General features: G+C 43.1%; 1 protein-coding gene and 1 long non-coding RNA gene across 2 annotated transcripts in view; one reads left to right on the top strand and one right to left on the bottom strand.

The window, feature by feature from the left end:
• The window catches only part of sult1st6 (sulfotransferase family 1, cytosolic sulfotransferase 6), a 52,651-nt gene that overhangs the window by 12,585 nt on the left and 21,916 nt on the right, over nucleotides 1-18,150 (top strand). The gene's annotated exons all lie outside the window — the stretch shown is intronic.
• LOC309485903 lies at nucleotides 13,980-18,089 on the bottom strand. Its single transcript, XR_014201324.1, has 2 exons — nucleotides 17,978-18,089; nucleotides 13,980-16,264 (listed from the first exon to the last, which is right to left on the bottom strand). It is a non-coding gene; the product is annotated as an uncharacterized lncRNA (long non-coding RNA).

Genomic DNA, 18,150 nt, shown 5'->3' with positions numbered 1-18,150 from the left:
GGTGGTAAGCAGCGGCTTCAGGAGTGGGAATCTCCAGTCTGTTATCAGGGGTCGAATTACACTCTATGAGTGTTGGAAGCATCATTGATACTTTCCCATCCAAGGATTCAACCACAAAGTCGTTTGCTCTCCTCCCACTAGTATCAACTGTGCCTGAGCATGTTCTCATTGTGTAAGGGAAGTCTTCACCTTGAACATTGAACGTGCGAAAGAAGGCTGACCTCGCTAAAGAGAGGTTACTCTGATCATCCAACATTACATACATGCGCTTCTTTTCCTCAGAACAACCATCAGGGTAAACATTGACTAAGCAAATTTTTGAGCATGACTTTCCTTGTAACCCTGTTCCACATATTTCTGTGCATACGGATGTGGTCACTGTGGAGGTTGGTTCGTCTTGCTCCCCACCTTGAGCCTCTGTTGGTGTGGCGGGACCCTTTTCGAGCCATGGAGCTGGACCATCATGAAGAGCAGAGACATGGTCATGGCTATTGCATTCTGAACAATGGATAGTCACCCTGCAATCTTTGGCCCTGTGGTCTGAAGAAACACAGCACTTGTAGCAGATAGAGTTCTCCTTAAGAAACCTCTTCCTTTCAGCTAAAGACTTCATTCTGAAACCTCTGCATTTCAATAGTGAATGGTTCCTTTTATGGAAGGGACATTGTCTTGTCAGGTCAACTGAACTGGTGTTGGAACTTACAGACAAATTTGATTCAACCTCTGTTTTGCTGGCAAAGATAGAAGGTCTGAATCTTGACTGCTTCATTTGGACTGTTTCAACTTTAGGCGATGTATTAGAAGATTGAAAAGAGAAGCTGGGATCTGTTCTCATTTCAGCATTTTCATTGACAAACTCGACAAAGTATGAAAAAGGTGGATAATGAAGTAGATATTCTTTCTTGTATTTTGTTCCCTTAACTATCCATGCTTCCTGAAGACTGTGAGGCAGTTTTTCGACGATAGAGTTTATTCCCTTTGATGTGTCAAGGAATCCAAGACCAGGTAGATTGCCTTCCTCTTTCACTGCTTGCACTTCCAGGAGCAGATCTGCGAGTGCTTGCAACTGATTGAAGTCTTTGTGAGAAATCTTAGCGAAACTCTCTAAACGTTTGAATAAAGATGCTTCAATGACCTCTGGGGAACCATATTTTTTGTCCAAACGTTGCCATAAATGTCTGAGACCAGCTTCAGGATCATGTGCATGGGCAGCTCTTATTCTCAGAGCATGTCGGAGGGACTCACCTTCGAGCCACTTGGTAAGCAAATCAATCTCTTCATTGTCTTTTAGATTTAGACCATCAATGGCATTCATAAATGCTGTTTTCCTGGGTATGTAATTCTCTGGCTTGTTGTCAAATACTTTGAAGCTACAAGTGAGAAGATCCCGGCGTGCAAGAAACACTGCAAGATCAGACACCTCTCTGGATCGAGGTACTGGTTCGCTTGGTGAGCAGGGGTTTCTCACATGAGAGGGAAAGCTATTCGGCTGTCTTGTATGCTTATACCCCAATTGGTCATGTCTGCTTATTGCATTTACAGCGTTAGGAGTAGACTGGCTGATTCCAGGAATGTCTCTTTCTTTCTTCATACTCTGGTTCTGAGAAAAGTGTGTCCTAATGAATTCTTCTGTGCGTTCAGCAGCCAAAGAACTACCCCTTTCAATTTCGTCATTTGAACAAATTGCGGCAGATTCCAACACCCTTGCTGCTGCAAGAGCTGCTTCAGCTTCACCCTCCTCTTTCAGAGCATTCAGCGTTGCTTCAATCCTAGCCTTTTCGATCTCCATATCTATCTGGCGCTTTGCAAACTCAGCTCTTGTGCGTGCGGCCTCTGCCTCTGCCTTTGCGCGTGCTTCAGCTGCAGCTTGGCTTGCGTTAGATTTATGAGAGCGACGTGTGGATGAAGTGTTGCTGGCTGAAGATCTAGCCTCTGACCGGGTTTCCAGCTTGGAAGCTTGGCTGTGTTTCGACGAGTGTGGCATACTGGTTCTTTGTGTAGATAGAGCGCATGTAGTCCAGTGTTAAGCTCTCAATGTGAAGTCAATCTTTTCACTCTTCTGCCTTCAGCTTATGTTTGCTTTTGCAGCGAGCTAAACAAAGGCTTAGTAAAAGTCGTAGACATTTGTCAGGGTCAAACTTGCTTTACTGAAGCCCAATTTGTGAAACTGTAACACAAATGAACAATGATATTAAAAAAAATATCACTTACAATGTTACATTCAGTTCACATAAATCAAAACATTATTAGAAGATAGATTAACTTAGAAGATAGCTGTGTCAAGAAGAACAATCAAGCATCACAATTATGTGCTTCGGGCTACATTTAACATGTCACATGCAAATCATTCTCAATCATATGTATATATATCAGAATACATGTAATCATATTTTACCGCTTAGATTAGTCTTTTTAACTTACAGATTGTGCCGTTTCAAGAGCAAAACAAGAAGGATGGACGTGGATGCACCTCTATACTCTCCACCATGAGCTCTAAGATCCAAAATGGCTGATATATTATTAAAGGCGATGTATTTCTTAAAGTAACCACAAGGTGTCAGTATTGACAAAGTAAACTATAATATAACTAAGGCCAGGATAAGTTCATTTTATGAAGTATACTTGAGTAATGTTCAAGTATATTTTTAAGTATACTTTATGTAGTAAGTATACTAATGTCAATATGTACTAGTAGTAAACTTGTAAGTGTACTATTTTAATACCGCTTGGGACTAAATTGGCCCACTTGAAGTATATAAAAGTATATGTTTAAGTGTACTATAAGTGTAACAGTAGTAAACTTTAAGTGCACAACTAGTTCATAATTATGTTTCTCATTTGTACTGCAAGTGAACTTATGAGTATACTATTTACTATTTTAATACTTGTAGCAACTTTGAAGTATACTCTCAGTAAACTACTAGTTTAGTAGTTTTATACTACAAGTTTTATTTTAATGTACTCTCAGTAAACTACTAGTTTAGTAGATTTATACTACAAGTTTTCTTTAAGTGAACTTAACATACTTATAGTTTACAATGTATATATTATTTTTACTCTTTTAGTGTACTCTCAGTAAACTACTAGTTTAGTATTTTTATTCTACAAGTTTTATTTTAATGTACTCTCAGTAAACTACTAGTTTAGTATTTTTATTCTACAAGTTTTCTTTTAATGTACTCTCAGTAAACTACTAGTTTAGTAGTTTTATTCTACAAGTTTTCTTTAAGTGAACTTAACATTATACTTATAGTTTACTATTTATATAATTTTTTGCAGTTGCAGTAGGCCTATACTACTATGTTAAAATGTTATTTTTTTATACTTGAAAAATACCTTTAACTCTACTTTAATTTTAAAAACATTTTATTAGCTTCATGCATCCTTTTTTATCAACATTTGAATGTCAGTAAGTTTCATAAAGGCAACATTTTAAACAAAATAGTTGAGAAAATCACATTTTTGTCAAAGACTACGCCTTGATCAGATCCAGAACGATGATCAAAACACAGGTGGAGTAGATCGAGTCCAACACCCCCAAAGTCGTTTTCTCTTCATGGGTTAGGCCTACGCTTCATTTCATTTGGAAACATTAAGCAGTTATGATTTACAAGCTGTTTAATGTTTGATATTACATTATTTTACATTTGAGTGTGCAATCTTCTATCACTTGTTTCAGCTTCTTCTTCTCCTGTGTTTTGATCCAGAGATTCTGTACTAGAAGATGTGTCATAGCGCCCCCTACCGTATACCAGTGAAAACATGGATAGCTGGAAAATTCAGTCAATGGTGGGGAAAAGTTAAATTAAAGTAAATATGTACACTACCAGTGGACTAGCCTACACAAAAATTCAGATACGCAGAATTAGAAACATATCTGTTTTATATCAATATTTTAATCAATATTTTCAAACAAAGTTTCATAAGACTGTATATGAAAAACGATGTAAAAAAAAGTATATTTAATAGGCTACTCGATCAAAAGAGTTAACACAACTACAAGCCAAGTATACTTTGAATAATTCAAATTTTAAGAATATCTCGATCAAAAGATTGAGTACAAGTATAGGCCAAATATACTTGGACTTTTCTCTCAGTATAAGTCAAGTGCACTTAAGTGCAATTAAGTATAGTTTTGAGAAGTATATAAAATGTAGACTGAAAGTATGCTTTCTTCTTTTTAGTTGAAAAGAAGTATACTAATAGAACACTTGAATAAACGTATTTTCCATGCTTATTTTATTTACTCTATAAGCTATTCCACCCGAAAGTTTGTTACTATATAAAGCTGAACATGTTAGTTTATAAGACGGTGTGTAATATTATGTTTTTAAAAAAGTATTTAATAAGCTACTCAATCAAAATAGTAAACACAAGTACAAGCCAAGAATACTTAGAATACTTAATTATACTTTTAAGTATATCTCGATCAACATAGGCCAAATATACTTAGACTTTTCTGTCAGTATAAGTCAAGTATACTTAAGTGCAATTTGAAGTATATTTCTGAGAAGTACATAAAGTATATTTCTGAGAAGTATATAAAAAGTAGACTGAAAGTATACTTTCTTATTTTTAGTTTAAAAGAAGTATACTAATAGAACACTTAAATAAACTTCTTTTTCGTAAGGGATATCAGTAACAGATATCAGTATCAGTATCAGTTCTGTGGATATCACTGTTAATCGGATTCAATCTTACATTTAAATATGGCTGTCAATCCAGAAACATTGCAATGTATAGTTAGCGGCATTAAAAATATATAGCTATACAGAAAGCGAGCAAAGATCGCTGCCATTATTTTCACTGAAGCTGTCAATTACAACTCGAGGTACACAAAGCTGCACTCTTGCGAAAACTCCCATTATAATCAATGAAGCTGTGCAATGAATCTCTTATTGACATTGTGTTTATACTTTGTTGGTTATTGTAACACAGTTCGTTGTTGTGGGAAGAAGGAGGTGGGAACCGGCAAACGTTCAAAAGACTTTAATAAATAAATAAACAAATACAAAACGAAAGTAAAGGCCCTCACGGATGACTGCTGCCACATATAATAAAACAAAAACAACGTAAAATCCAGGCCTGGCCTCTTTTGTCCTTCACTGTCGTCGCTCCTCCTTTTCATTATCAATCATGCCACCGGCCTCACGCCGTTCTCTCACGACCCTCCTTATCCTGAAGGAGGGAATGGAAATGTTACGTAAGTGACTGACGAATTGGGATCTCGCCTGAGAGCCCAATCACATCCAAGTGGTACAGACGGACATTGGCAAGTGAGATTTGCACAGCAAACCACCCCCCTGTGCCACGTGTATAATGAAGCATGCAGGACTCACTCATGAAGTTTTTGCTGAGAAGCCAAACCAGTGCCCGGTCGCTCAGCGATGGACGGGAAGTAACGCATCCGTCCTCTCAATAGGTAACCAATGTTTTTTCTACCTGTTGATAATTCTGAAAGAAAACAAGACTGGAACCAAACGTTGCCATATTAGGCTAACAAATACATCTTCTAATCGCACCTGTTTTAAAGATTAACCATACGCTCCTATTTTAGCTCAAGGCTTTGTAAAGTAGGTTAAACAGTGTTAAGTTAAAGAGCACAAACTTTATCATTCAACTGAACTGTGCACATTCATTTTAGACACTTATGCTCTTGTGCCATCCATGCAATAAACGCACATCTTTAAATGATTGTTGTTTACTCGGGTTGAATTGACGTAGATCAGCAATGAGATCCACCCCATCCCTGTATCCATCAGTGGCTTTACACAGATAATGTTGATCACTGCTGTTCCTACTTACCTATACAGTGAGACTATTGGATAACACTGGGAAAGTGTGCCTATTCCAATGGAAAGGGACGCTACAGAGGCTACATCCTGCCTGTAGGGAGGTAACCTGGAGTTACACATGTGGACTGACTAACCCAAGGATTTGGGGCGATGACGGTGTGTGCGAGGACAGAGGCGATGCCGACGGGAAGGAGGAACCTGCTGCATATAAAGGGGTGGATGGACGGATTGCAGCGGATGGCCCGTAAATCCATGGCGGAAGTGGTGTGACGACTGATCAAGGGGGAGCCGGTGGGATGAGGGAACCTGGAGAAGCCACTAGGCTGAGGGTCTCTCGTGGAGCCAAAGCTGGGAGAAGCCAATACGGAGCCGACAGGTCAACGGGCCGAGATGGAGCAAAGGGATCCGAGACCGGAGGCGGAGCCACAGGATCCTCTTAAACAGGTGCTGCTGGTGGTTGCATGACCCCAGAGACGGCGCAGGGCTGTAAACGTCCAGTAGCGATGGGGCAGGAGGACTGGATGAGCTTTGTGATGGTGCTAATGCAACCAAACTTGAGAGGATGACCGTAATTATGATGCATTCCACACAGGTTAGCGCAAAGAATAAATCCCAATTCATATTGTTGTCCTTACACAGTCGTAAGTCTGTACAGGCAGATGAATCACAGTTCACTATGCATAATAAAGATGATTCAGATACTGGATGGGATAGGAGGGTGGGAGTTGACAAGTCCCCATCGAAGTCTATCAGTCAGTCCTCCGCTTCCGTTCCCTCGGCCGCTGGTTTCACGGGCTCACACCCCTGGTCAGATCCACACTGGGGCTCCACTTCCGGGGTGATGGTAAGCTCTGTCCTCTTGTCCACGGGCTCTGGCTCACTCATCGCGGCGGGTGGTGCCGCTCGATCTGCGGAGGGCTCCACGTGACTTCTCCTTAGTCATTGGTGTAGAAGTTTGCTTTGGGTCTGGCTGTTCTCTGGATTGGGATGCGACGCTCTCCAAACACCCAATGACGGCCTCTCTCCAGTTTAGTCCTTTGGTGTTTGGGAGGTCAACGGGATGATAATAGTTTTCCCGATCCAGAAAAGGGACTTCAGAGTCTCGTCATCGTAAGGGCAGGTGAGTGCAAGACGGCAAAATCTTTCGGTGAAAACAAAAAAGTTCTGAGCGAATTGCACTGCGTGGTCCATTTTTTGTCCGGTCATCTGTCACAGGGTATTTGCAGATGAACAGACAAAGACAGGAGAAGAAGGTTCCAAACAACAGGTTCCAGCACTATCTGCACAAGGACACGTGACAAATGAAAACAAACTGAAAGTCCACGAGAACAGAAACTAACAGAACATAACAGTGATAGTATCCTCATGACAACTGATGAATTAATGATATTAAGAAGAGGATCTATGACCTCTGGAAACATCTCTTTCAGTAGCATAGTCAGTATAGGGTGTAACATACATGTTGTTGATTTAGATGATTTAACAATTTTTGGCAAAGCAAGTGTTGTGGCACTTTAATTCACTAAACAATCATCTTTGGCGTAAGAGACAGTCTGGAATCAAATGATCATTAAAAAGTCATTTATTCTTGCAAGAAGGCCCAGTTGCCACACAGAAGTCACAAGTACAGTCTGTGGAACAAGTGCGACCAGGAGAGAGAGGCAGGCCAGTCTTTATACTGTTATCTTCAAGGTTCTCTAAACACTCCATAGATGGATAAGACACTCCACCAGTGATCCTATTATACACTGAACTTTAGTTTAGCTTAACTTACAGCCTGCAAGTCCTAAATTGGACACCCTTTGACCTTAGGGGTCAAGGCCTCGGCGTCTCCCCCTCTTCTCCTGCCTCACAGAAGTTCCACATCAATCATTATATCACATGGTCAGCAGCACACATAGAAGTCAATCCTGTGTATGTTAATGAAAATCAAAAATCTCCCATTACACAAGTTTATTTGTATAGCACGTTTCATACACAATGGTAATTCAATGTGCTTTACGTAGAATAAATTAAAATAATCAAAAGAAATAAGATTAATTAAAACAGTTTAGAATAAAAAAGAAAAGAAAATACTGTGCAAATAGTCAAACGAACAGTGGCACAGTGCTCATTCAGTAAATGCATAGCTAAACAGATTGTTTTGGGTCTGAATTTGAATGTGACTACTGTAGGAGCACATCTGATCTCTTCTGGAGAGTGGTTCCAGCTGCGGCTGGCATAATAGCTAAAAGCGGACTCACCATGCTTAGAGAGAAACCTTGGTATTTCTAGCTGATGTGATCCTAATGATCTGAGTGATCTGTTGGGTTTACATTAAGTGAGCATATCTACAACGTATTGAGGTCCTAGGCCATTGAATGATTTATATACCAGTAATAATACTTTGAAATCAATCCTAAATGTAACTGGCAGCCAGTGTAAAGACCTGAGGACTGGTGTGATATGTTCATATTTTCTGGTTCTGCTCAGAATCCAGGCAGCAGCGTTCTGTAGTAGCTGCAATTGTCTTATGGTCTTTTTGGGAAGGCCAATGAGGAGTCCATTACAATAATCCACCCTGCTGGTGATGAAAGCATGCACAAGTTTCTCTAAGTCTTGACTGGAAACAAAGCATCTAATTCTTGCAATATTTTTTCAGATGATAGTAAACTGATTTAGTTATTGCTTGACATGACTACTGAAACTAAGGTCTGAATCTAGAGTCACACCAAGATTCCTGACTTGATTTTTAGTTGCTTGACCCTTAGAGTGAAGGTATGCATTCACCTTGAGAACTTCATCTTTGTTTCCAAACGCAATTACTTTTCAATGACGCAATGAGTTTTGTCTTTGTTTAACTGAAGAAAGTTTTGGCACATCCAACTGTTTACTTCATCAATGCATTGGCACAGGGAGTCAATGGGGCTGTAATCGTTAGGTGTTATGTCCCTCCACTACCTGTGGTGGCTCTGTTTCCTCTTCTAATGTTTGGCTGCTCGGTAGTATGTTTTCATTTGTTATTGTGTGCAGGTGTGATCTGTAACGAATGGGCGGAGTGACACCCTTTAAAATCTCAGGCACTCCGTGCAGAGAGCGGAGACTTGTGTTCCGGCTACCATGCCTGTGATTGATCTTCCTGCATTGTTTTTATTCTGTTGTAGTTAATCTCCCATTTTCTGTTTTGTTGGTAATTTACTTAATTGTTTAATAAACCCCCTAGACAAACGAGTCCAACTGACTTTGTGGTCATTCTATGTTGTGGCCAGTGTGTCTGATCATAACATTAGGCGATAGGATTAAGTAGATGTGTGTGTCATCTGCATAGCTGTGGATCCTCAGCTGACCACCCGCCGATCACACTCTCCTCCACAGATGTCTGCAATGCACTGAGCAGGATCAGCGCGCACAAGGCTGCTGGACCAGACAACATCCCTGGACGCGTACTCAGGGCATGTGCGGAGCAGCTCGCTGGGGTTTTTACAGACATTTTCAACCTGTCTCTTGCCCAAGCAGCTGTACCAACATGCTTTAAATGCACTTCCATTGTGCCAGTGCCAAAACACTCCAGCCCGAAGTGCCTTAACGACTACCGCCCTGTAGCACTCACACCCATCGTAATGAAGTGCTTTGAGCGGCTGGTCCTGGCACACCTAAAAGACTCTCTTCCATCCACATTGGACTCACACCAGTTTGCCTACCGTAGCAATAGGAGCACAGAGGATGCAGTTTCCATGGCACTGCACTCTGTGCTCACACATCTGGACAATAAGAACACTTATGCACGCATGCTGTTTGTTGACTTCAGCTCAGCATTCAACACTGTCATCCCAACTAAGTTAATAGCCAAACTTGGAGACCTGGGCATCAACACCTCCATGTGCAACTGGATTTTGGACTTTTTGACCAACAGACCCCAGAATGTTCGATCAGGCTCCAACTGCTCCACGTCCATCACACTCAACACTGGTGTACCACAGGGCTGTGTGCTAAGCCCGTTTCTCTACTCCCTCTTCACCTCTGACTGCAAGCCTGTGTACGGATCTAATTCCATCGTCAAGTTTGCGGACGACACTACGGTGATTGGTCTCATCAGCAACAACGATGAGACTGCCTATAGGGAGGAGATCAAGCACCTGGCCACATGGTGCACTGAAAATAACCAGCTCCTCAACACCACCAAAACGAAGGAGCTCATCGTGGACTTCAGGAAAGTGTCAAGAGGCACACACGACACCATCCACATCAATGGAATGGCTGTTGAGCGTGTCTCCAGTTTCAAGTTCCTGGGGACCCACATCTCGGCGGACATGACCTGGACAACCAACACCTCCAGCCTGGTCAAGAAGGCTCACCAGCGCCTTTTCTTCCTGAGGACACTGAGGAAGAATCAGCTCTCCTCCACTATCCTGGTGAACTTCTATCGCTGTGCAATAGAAAGCATCCTGACCAACTGTGCTACAGTGTGGTATGGGAGCTGTTCTGTTGCAGAGCGCAAGGCACTGCAGCGGGTGGTGAAAACCGCCCAGCGCATCACTGGGACTCCACTACCTGCCATCGAGCACATCCAGAGGAAACGCTGTCTGCATCGAGCTCGCAGCATCCTTAAGGACTCCTCTCACCCAGCCCACAGACTGTTTTCTCTCCTGCCCTCCGGCAGGCGTTTCAGGTGCCTCCGGACCAGGACCAGCAGACTAAAGAACAGTTTTTTCCCCAGAGCTGTCTCTTTATTAAACTCTAACCCTCATTGATCCCACTCCCCTCATATACTGATTGACTCTCCTCTCCCTCCTCACACCTGCCTCCATTTTGTTATTTGCAATACTATAATGTTCATTTGCACTGCTGACTGTTATTACAGAAACAACTGTTTACATATGCATCTTGCACTACTACCTTGACTGGAATATGCTCAATTTGCACTGCCGACTGTTTATTTACAGTACCGACTGTTTACATATACATTTGCAATACCGTACTTTAACTGTAATATGCAATTACTTCCACTGCACTTTCACTCGGATAGCTTCTGTCCAAACTTTATTTGCACTACTTTAAATCCATTGTTATACTGCTCATTTTAGCCTAACTTATACATATATCTATTTGTAAAATTCTGTTTATAGTAATAGCCATCTGTATATTATGCTCACATTCTGTTTATAGTAACACCCATCTGTATATATATATTCATAGTACATATCTATCTGTAAAATTCTGTTTATAGTAATAGCCATCTGTATATTATGCTCACATTCTGTTTATAGTAACACCCATCTGTATATATATTCAGTACATATCTATCTGTAAAAATTCTGTTTATAGTAATAGCCATCTGTATATTATATTCAGTACATATCTAGCTGTAAATTCTGTTCACAGTAATAGTTATCTGTATATTATATTCATAGGACAAATCTATCTGTAAATTTTTGTTTATAATAGTATTCAACTCTATATTTATTCAGTACATATCCATGTTCTGCACTTATGGAACCACTGTATATCCTGCACTTGCTGCTATTGCACTTCTGGTTAGACCTAAACTGCATTTCGTTGCCTTGTACCTGTACTTGTGTAATGACAATAAAGTTGAATCTAATCTAATCTAATCTAATCTAAGCAATTTGGTTCCTTCTCATTATTTGGCTCAGTGGGAGTATATACAGGTTGAATATATATACCTACTTGGTGCAAGAATTGAGCCTTGAGGGACTCCGCATGTCATGGATGTCCACTCAGACTTATGGTCTCCAATACTCACATAATAACCTCTCCCTCCTAAGTATGACCTGAACCATTTTAGGACTATCCCAGAAAGCCCGACCCAGTTTTCCAGCCTGTCAAGAAGTATGTTATGATCGACAGTGTGAAATGCAGCACTGAGGTCAAGTAGTACCAGCACTGATAATTTGCCTGTATCATTATTTAAGCGAATATCGTTTATTATCTTTATGAGCGCTGTCTCTGCTGTGATGCGGTCGGAAACCAAATATATATTCGAGCTTAAGAATTTGTTCAGCTGATTGAAGACAACTTTTTCAATGATCTTGCCTATGAAAGGAAGATTTGAGATTGGTCTATAGTTGCTTACTATGGTCTTATCCAGATTGCTCTTTTTCAGGAGGGGCTTAACAACTGCAGTTTTCAGGGAGTTTGGAACACCCTGTAGCCCAAGACTGGTTGCCCACTGAAGCTAAGCAGGGCTGAGCCTGGTTAGTACCTGGATGGGAGACCTCCTGAGAAAACCAGGTTGCTGCTGGAAGAGGTGTTAGTGAGGCCAGCAGGGGGTGCTCACCCTGTGGTCTGTGTGGGTCCTAATGCCCCAGTATAGTGACGGGGACACTATACTGCCAAAAAAAGAGCACCGTCCTTCGGATGAGACGTTAAACCGAGGTCTTGACTCTCTGTGGTCATTAAAAATCCCAGGATGTCCTTCGAAAAAGAGTAGGGGTGTAACCCCGGCATCCTGGCCAAATTTGCCCCTTGGCCTCTGTCCATCATGGCCTCCTAATCATCCTCATATACTGATTGGCTTCATCACTGTCTCCTCTCCACCAGTAAGCTGGTGTGTGGTGGGCGTTCTGGCGCAATATGGCTGCCGTCGCATCATCCAAGTGGATGCTGCACATTGGTGGTGGTTGAGGAGATTCCCCCATCTATGTAAAGCGCTTTGAGGTCCCAGAAAAGGCGCTATATAAATGTAACAAATTATTATTATTATTATAAAGGGTGCAGTTTGATGTTTTAAGGTGCTGTACAGTTTCTTCCAAAATTTTGCCATCAACTTCTTCGAAATCAGACATAGTGACTACTTTCTCAGGTTGTGTTCTGATCTGTCTAACCCCAGCGCAACTCAAGGATGTGCTGATCACCTTTCTGATATTATTGATTTTCTCAGAGAAGAAGGAAGCAAACTCACTGCATTTGCTGTCTGAGAGCAATTCATTGGGAATCTGACTTGGGGGGTTTGTCAGTCTCTCTACAGTAGCAAAAAGAGTGTGTGTGTTGTTTAAGTTGCTGTTTATTCTTTTCAGAAGTTTAGTCTTCTGCCAATGCTTTTTTTGCATTGTCTTTTCATATTTTGCACTGCTTTTTGTCTGCCACTCTTCTTCCTGACTTTCACAAGAGCAATATCATCACTTTTAACTTTTGAGTTAAAAGAATCAAGGAGAAAATCAACAATTGTTAGAGATGTATTAGGATTTTGTTTAAAATCAAAACACAGCACCGCACCGCAATGTCAAGCACCGTCCCCAACACCCCCCTGATAAAAACATTTCCCGCGGCTAAAACTCTGTCCTTTTGAGCAGTGTTGAGTAGATTCTGACTAAACTTAAGCACATCTGATTGGCCATTGTGTTCACACGCTCAACAGATATGTCTGTGATTGGATACAAAGCTCAAAACTGCAACAACACATTGTAAATAGACACCTTTGATGCTCTTCACATAGCGCTATACTCACCATGACTCATGGGTGCATTTTAAAGCAGCTGGCTATAAGCGGGTAGCGGTACTGCAGAACAGTTGGTATCATCTCAATAAATTATCAAATTAATCTTTGGGGGGACAAAGATTCATTTTGGTGTTGGCCAAAATATTTTCAGTGCAGGAAAAACCCTGATACAGCGTACAAAAATGGTTATATCAAACAGTTGCAAATTTAAGGTGCTATTTAATTTGACCCTTGATGTAACTTAATGATATTAAATCATATTTCTGAAAACAAGCAGCTAATCACAAGTCACTAAAAGTTACTAAACCTTTTTTGGTTACCTGAGAAAATTTAACTGTGCCATTATTTGAATAAACATTTAACAACATATAAAACCTAAGATGGTTGAAAGCACTTTATTTTACAGTCATGTTTCGCATATGTCACCATAATGTTCAGTTTAGTTTCATTATGATGGACTTTTAGTTTGTTTTCATTCTAATCATGTGCTCCTTTGTTCAGTTTTCCTGCTCCAGCATGTATATACTGTATACTTATTGTAGTAATTACAATACACTTACACTTAATATTCAACAATATTATTGATCTGCCTGCATTGACACCATTATATGAGAACTGAACTGACCTGGACGATGGCATCACTGTTTGTTTCAGAGCAGCTATATATTGTAACGGAACGGCTGCCTCTCCCTTGTCATCAGCGGCACCCCGTCCCTTAACTCGCCACCCTTCGCCAGGTTCCCGACTGGAGTGGGTGTGAATGTGATTGGAAAGGAGGGCCGCTGAAGAGGAGAATTGGCAGCGTGTGATGAGGCGCACCTGAAGAATATGAAACCTCATCACCGCCGCTGTTAAATGATGAGCGCGCCTCTCCTCGAGAGATCGGTCTCTTCCCCATGCATGCATACTGGTGTTCTCGTGGGTCCAGGAATGAGCGCGGTGGGATTCCCGCGCAGTCCAAGATGTGAGTCGCCAGACCCGCGGTCCGGAATGGAGAATCATACGTGACGCCGCTGACAGGAGGATGCCGGGCCGCTATTCCCCTCAGTTGTAGGGGCCTAAAGAGGACAAGCAGCTATGCTCAATCCGCCACCGAAGAGGGAGAGAAGCGCGCATGACCACCGGACACCGCCCACTTACCTGGACCCATCCGATCTTTTCATGATTACCTGGCAAGACAAGGACATTTTGTTTTAAGACTTTATTTCCCCCATTTTTGGACATTTTATGTTTATTTACTTTAATAAATGCCCCTCCGAGGCTTGACACCACTCCCACTGTGTCTCGTTTGCAATAAGCAATTCGCTTATTTTGTTTTAAATACCTATAAGTATTGTGGTTCCCTTTCGAGAACGGTCACTTCGTATTGCGTAGCTATACGCAGTGGGGGAAACTCCTTTTCCTCAAAATTCTGAAGCCTAAAATGTAAAACGCATTTTGCAGCTGCACAGCTAGCACAGTGAGTGTCTGGCTCACTCATTCGCTGTGCTGTGGCAACTGCACATCCAATGGCGCGGGCGCCAAGGGGGCGTGGCCCGAGCCTATATTCGCCGCCTGTTCGCCGCCGCGTTCACACAGCTTAAAGGTGCTCTAAGTGATGCCGGGAGTGTTGACATTCGAATTGTTGTCAAACAAAACGGAGGCTAGCTAGACCCTCCCTCCTCCTCATCCCGTCTCCTCCCTCCTCCCCTCCCTTCCGGCATAAAGGAAAGTCAAAGTAGTCACTAAAAACAAAGTAAAGTTTTACTGATACTTCATTCAATGTGTAATGTCACCAAGTTAGATAAATGCTTTTATATATTGCAGAACAGAATGCAGAAAAAGAGAAACATTGCCTTAAAATCGTTTCGCCACCTGAGGTTATAACTATAACGTTAGCTCCCATACAAGGACGCAATAATAGCAAGATAACGTTAGCTTCCCGTTTCCCAGTGAGCATAAACAACGGCGGCGGCGTAAACAAATTTAGTCAAAGTTGTCGATAGCCCATAAATGAACATTCAAATCCATAACAAACAGTGGGTGAAAACAATCATTCACACAAATTGTCGCCCTACTGTGAATTTGCTTGACCATTTACAATAGAGATTGATCGCTAGCTGCTAGAAACATATGTTGTATTCACCAAAGCTAACGCTGACTGCATAGTTCTAGCTAATTACATCCTTGTGTTGGTTTGGCGAACATGAACGTCAATTTAGAAAGAAAAATGGATTTACCTGTTCTGCAAAAACAGAGCAACTGAATGTCGGATTGGAAGCCCTTCTGCCGGCGGAGTTCTCGCCACATTTCGAGGGTTTTTCCGATGTAAATTCGGGACTTCGTGCGTTCCTTATCCTTGTCCCTTATCCTTGTTATTGCTCTTCTTTGCAATTTGTTTATCGGAACGTCGTCTCTTTATTCGTGTGTCGGCCATAATTCAAACTTCCCTCTTCATGCTTCTCTCTCCTCCACACACCCCCTTCATGTGCACGCGCACTAACCCCCAAACCACACCCCTCAAATACTTCTTGTCTGTGATTGGCTGGAGCACTGTTTGTTGTGTTTCGTGGTGCGGGTGAGCCCAGTTTGTTTTTGTTGCCGTTTGTGGAGCCTGTGGTGTCTACAGAGACCGCGTTTTTTGACAGTGTGTTCAGGGGACAAGCAGCTAGCGGATAGTGAGGAGATGTTTGCTGTATGTGACAAAAAATGTTTTGGCCTAAAAAATGCGTGACATCACTTAGAGCACCTTTAAGGAGCGTGAGCGTTGTTACAAACGCCTCGCTCTACATGCGCCACTTGCGGATGCCATCTGCACGAGGCCGACGGGCACATGAAGTGCGTCACAAGCCTGGGAACCCCCCATGCTGAAGCTGCACTCTCTGCCCGAGGCTGCTCTCTCTGCGAGAGTATGCCTGTTCTGTGACTGCGCATGCGGCTAGCTCTCTGCAAGATGGCGACGCCGCTTCTCCTGCTATTCCTTTTCCCAGAGGAAAAAGAAGCGCCGCAGCCCGAAAGAATGGAGGTGAGCAAGCTCACGCCGGCCAAGTCCCTGCGTGTCTCGTTCTCCCCATCTCAGTCTCATTCGCCGGTACTGTTCACTCAGGCAGACCTGGGCCCCTCCCTTCGAGTGGCGGGTCTCGTCTCACTCGGCGGATCGGCTTATTTACATAAGCGCTCGTGGCTAGCTCTCCTTTGGGACGGCAAACCGCCTCTCACGCTCCCCCCGTTTCTTCCCTCGTCGAGCCTCGACGGAAGAAGCGCTCGGGGAGATGTTCGCATGGCTAGCTCTCTTTACGACACAAGAGAGATACCCCGCCCTCCGTTTTGCACGTCACACAGAAGCGCGTTTTCTCTGAAAATGTTCTCTCTCATGCGCTTGCCCGCTTCCTTCCCTCATTGAGCAGCGACGGAAGAAGCGCGCGGTCAGATGTGCACGCGGCTATCTCTCTTTATGACACGAGAGCTACCGCTCCCTTCCATTCTGTTCATCACGCAGAACCTTCTCCGTGATCAGACACAACAGCGCGGTTTTCATGCCTGGAATCAACCACGCTGAAACTGTTCTTTCTCACTGCGAGATCAAGCCGCCATTCTAAGTACTCTGAAGAGCTCTTATCTGTCAATCCACCCTGTGGCTCAGTGGTAGATTCTAAGACTTTCATGTCAGAGACCGGAGTTCAAATCTCGGCTCCACTGAATCTTTTCACCAAAGCGAACAAGCTCACGCCGGCCCCGCCCCCGCCTGACTCGCTCTCTTTGGCAACGTACGAAAAAGGGGTTGGTCAGGCTCAACGCTTGACCCCGCCCCCCCATCTAAACCCAGCATGAGTGCAATTGGACGAAGCATGGCCAGCTAGTCATGTTAACAAGCTGCAGTCTAAGGGCCCGCTGTAAACCGCGCACCGCTGCAAACTATCGCTGTTCTCACAGCAGCTCAAGCAGAGTGAGAAATAAATGTTCCCCCACAGCCCCCCCTCACAGGTGGCTGGGAACGTTCTCAAATCAGTCATTAGGCCATTTACAAGCACGCACCACTCATACTGCACACTATCACTGCAGTCATTGCGCCCACTACGAAGCGTTCACCACCACAGATAGTCACTGCTCCTACAACTGCTCTATAGAGCAAGATATGAGTCTTCACGAATCAGTCCGAGCCCGTCATGAGACATGATTTAATAAATAAATAAATAAACTACTCACAGCTCCCTGTTAGCTCAGGCGGCTGGAGAATTGTTTACTGTAGAAAAGTAACACCCGCTACACTGCGCCCGCCTCTACAAACAAAGAAAGCACATAAAGAGTATGTTTCACGGTCCCCCTTCATTAGGTGGCCCCATCCCAGTTGTTTCTCTGACTTTGCCCCAGGCGAAAGCCTTTGTAGTCAGCCCAACACTCAGTATGTGCACAAATCACAATATAAGGGTATCAGGTCCCCCTGTGTTAGGCGGCCCATCCCCAAACATGTGTCAAACCCTAGCCACATAAGCCCTGGCCTGGCAAGCCATTCCCGGTGTGTCGAGTTGGGTTTTAAACACAATAAAGCGAGGCTACTCACTCCAATTCGCTCGCAGACCCCCAAAATTTCAGGTGGTTGTCGAGACTTCGGTGAGAAGCAGCGGGTGTCACGAAATACAAAATGTGTTAGCAAAAGAGTGCTGTAGCTGTACATATCAACTACCTGGAAATGAAAGCAGTGTGTTTGGCCCTCAAAGCGTTTCTGCCAAACGTCAGGGGGCACCAGGTGTTAGTCCGTACAGACAACACGTCAGTGGTGTCATACATAAACCGCCAGGGCGGTGTCAGGTCGGGCAGCCTGTACGCCCTGGCGAGGGACCTCCTCATGTGGGCGCAAGCCAACCTGAGCTCTCTGAGAGCAGCACATATCCCTGGCATTCAGAACACGGATGCGGATATGCTGTCACGGGGCAACAC

This window comes from Leuciscus leuciscus, assembly GCF_965113295.1.
Source record: "Leuciscus leuciscus genome assembly, chromosome: 21".
Lineage (NCBI taxonomy): Eukaryota > Metazoa > Chordata > Actinopteri > Cypriniformes > Leuciscidae > Leuciscus > Leuciscus leuciscus.
The sequence above is the reverse complement of the archived record's forward strand: the minus strand, read 5'-3'. Positions and strand labels throughout refer to the sequence as shown.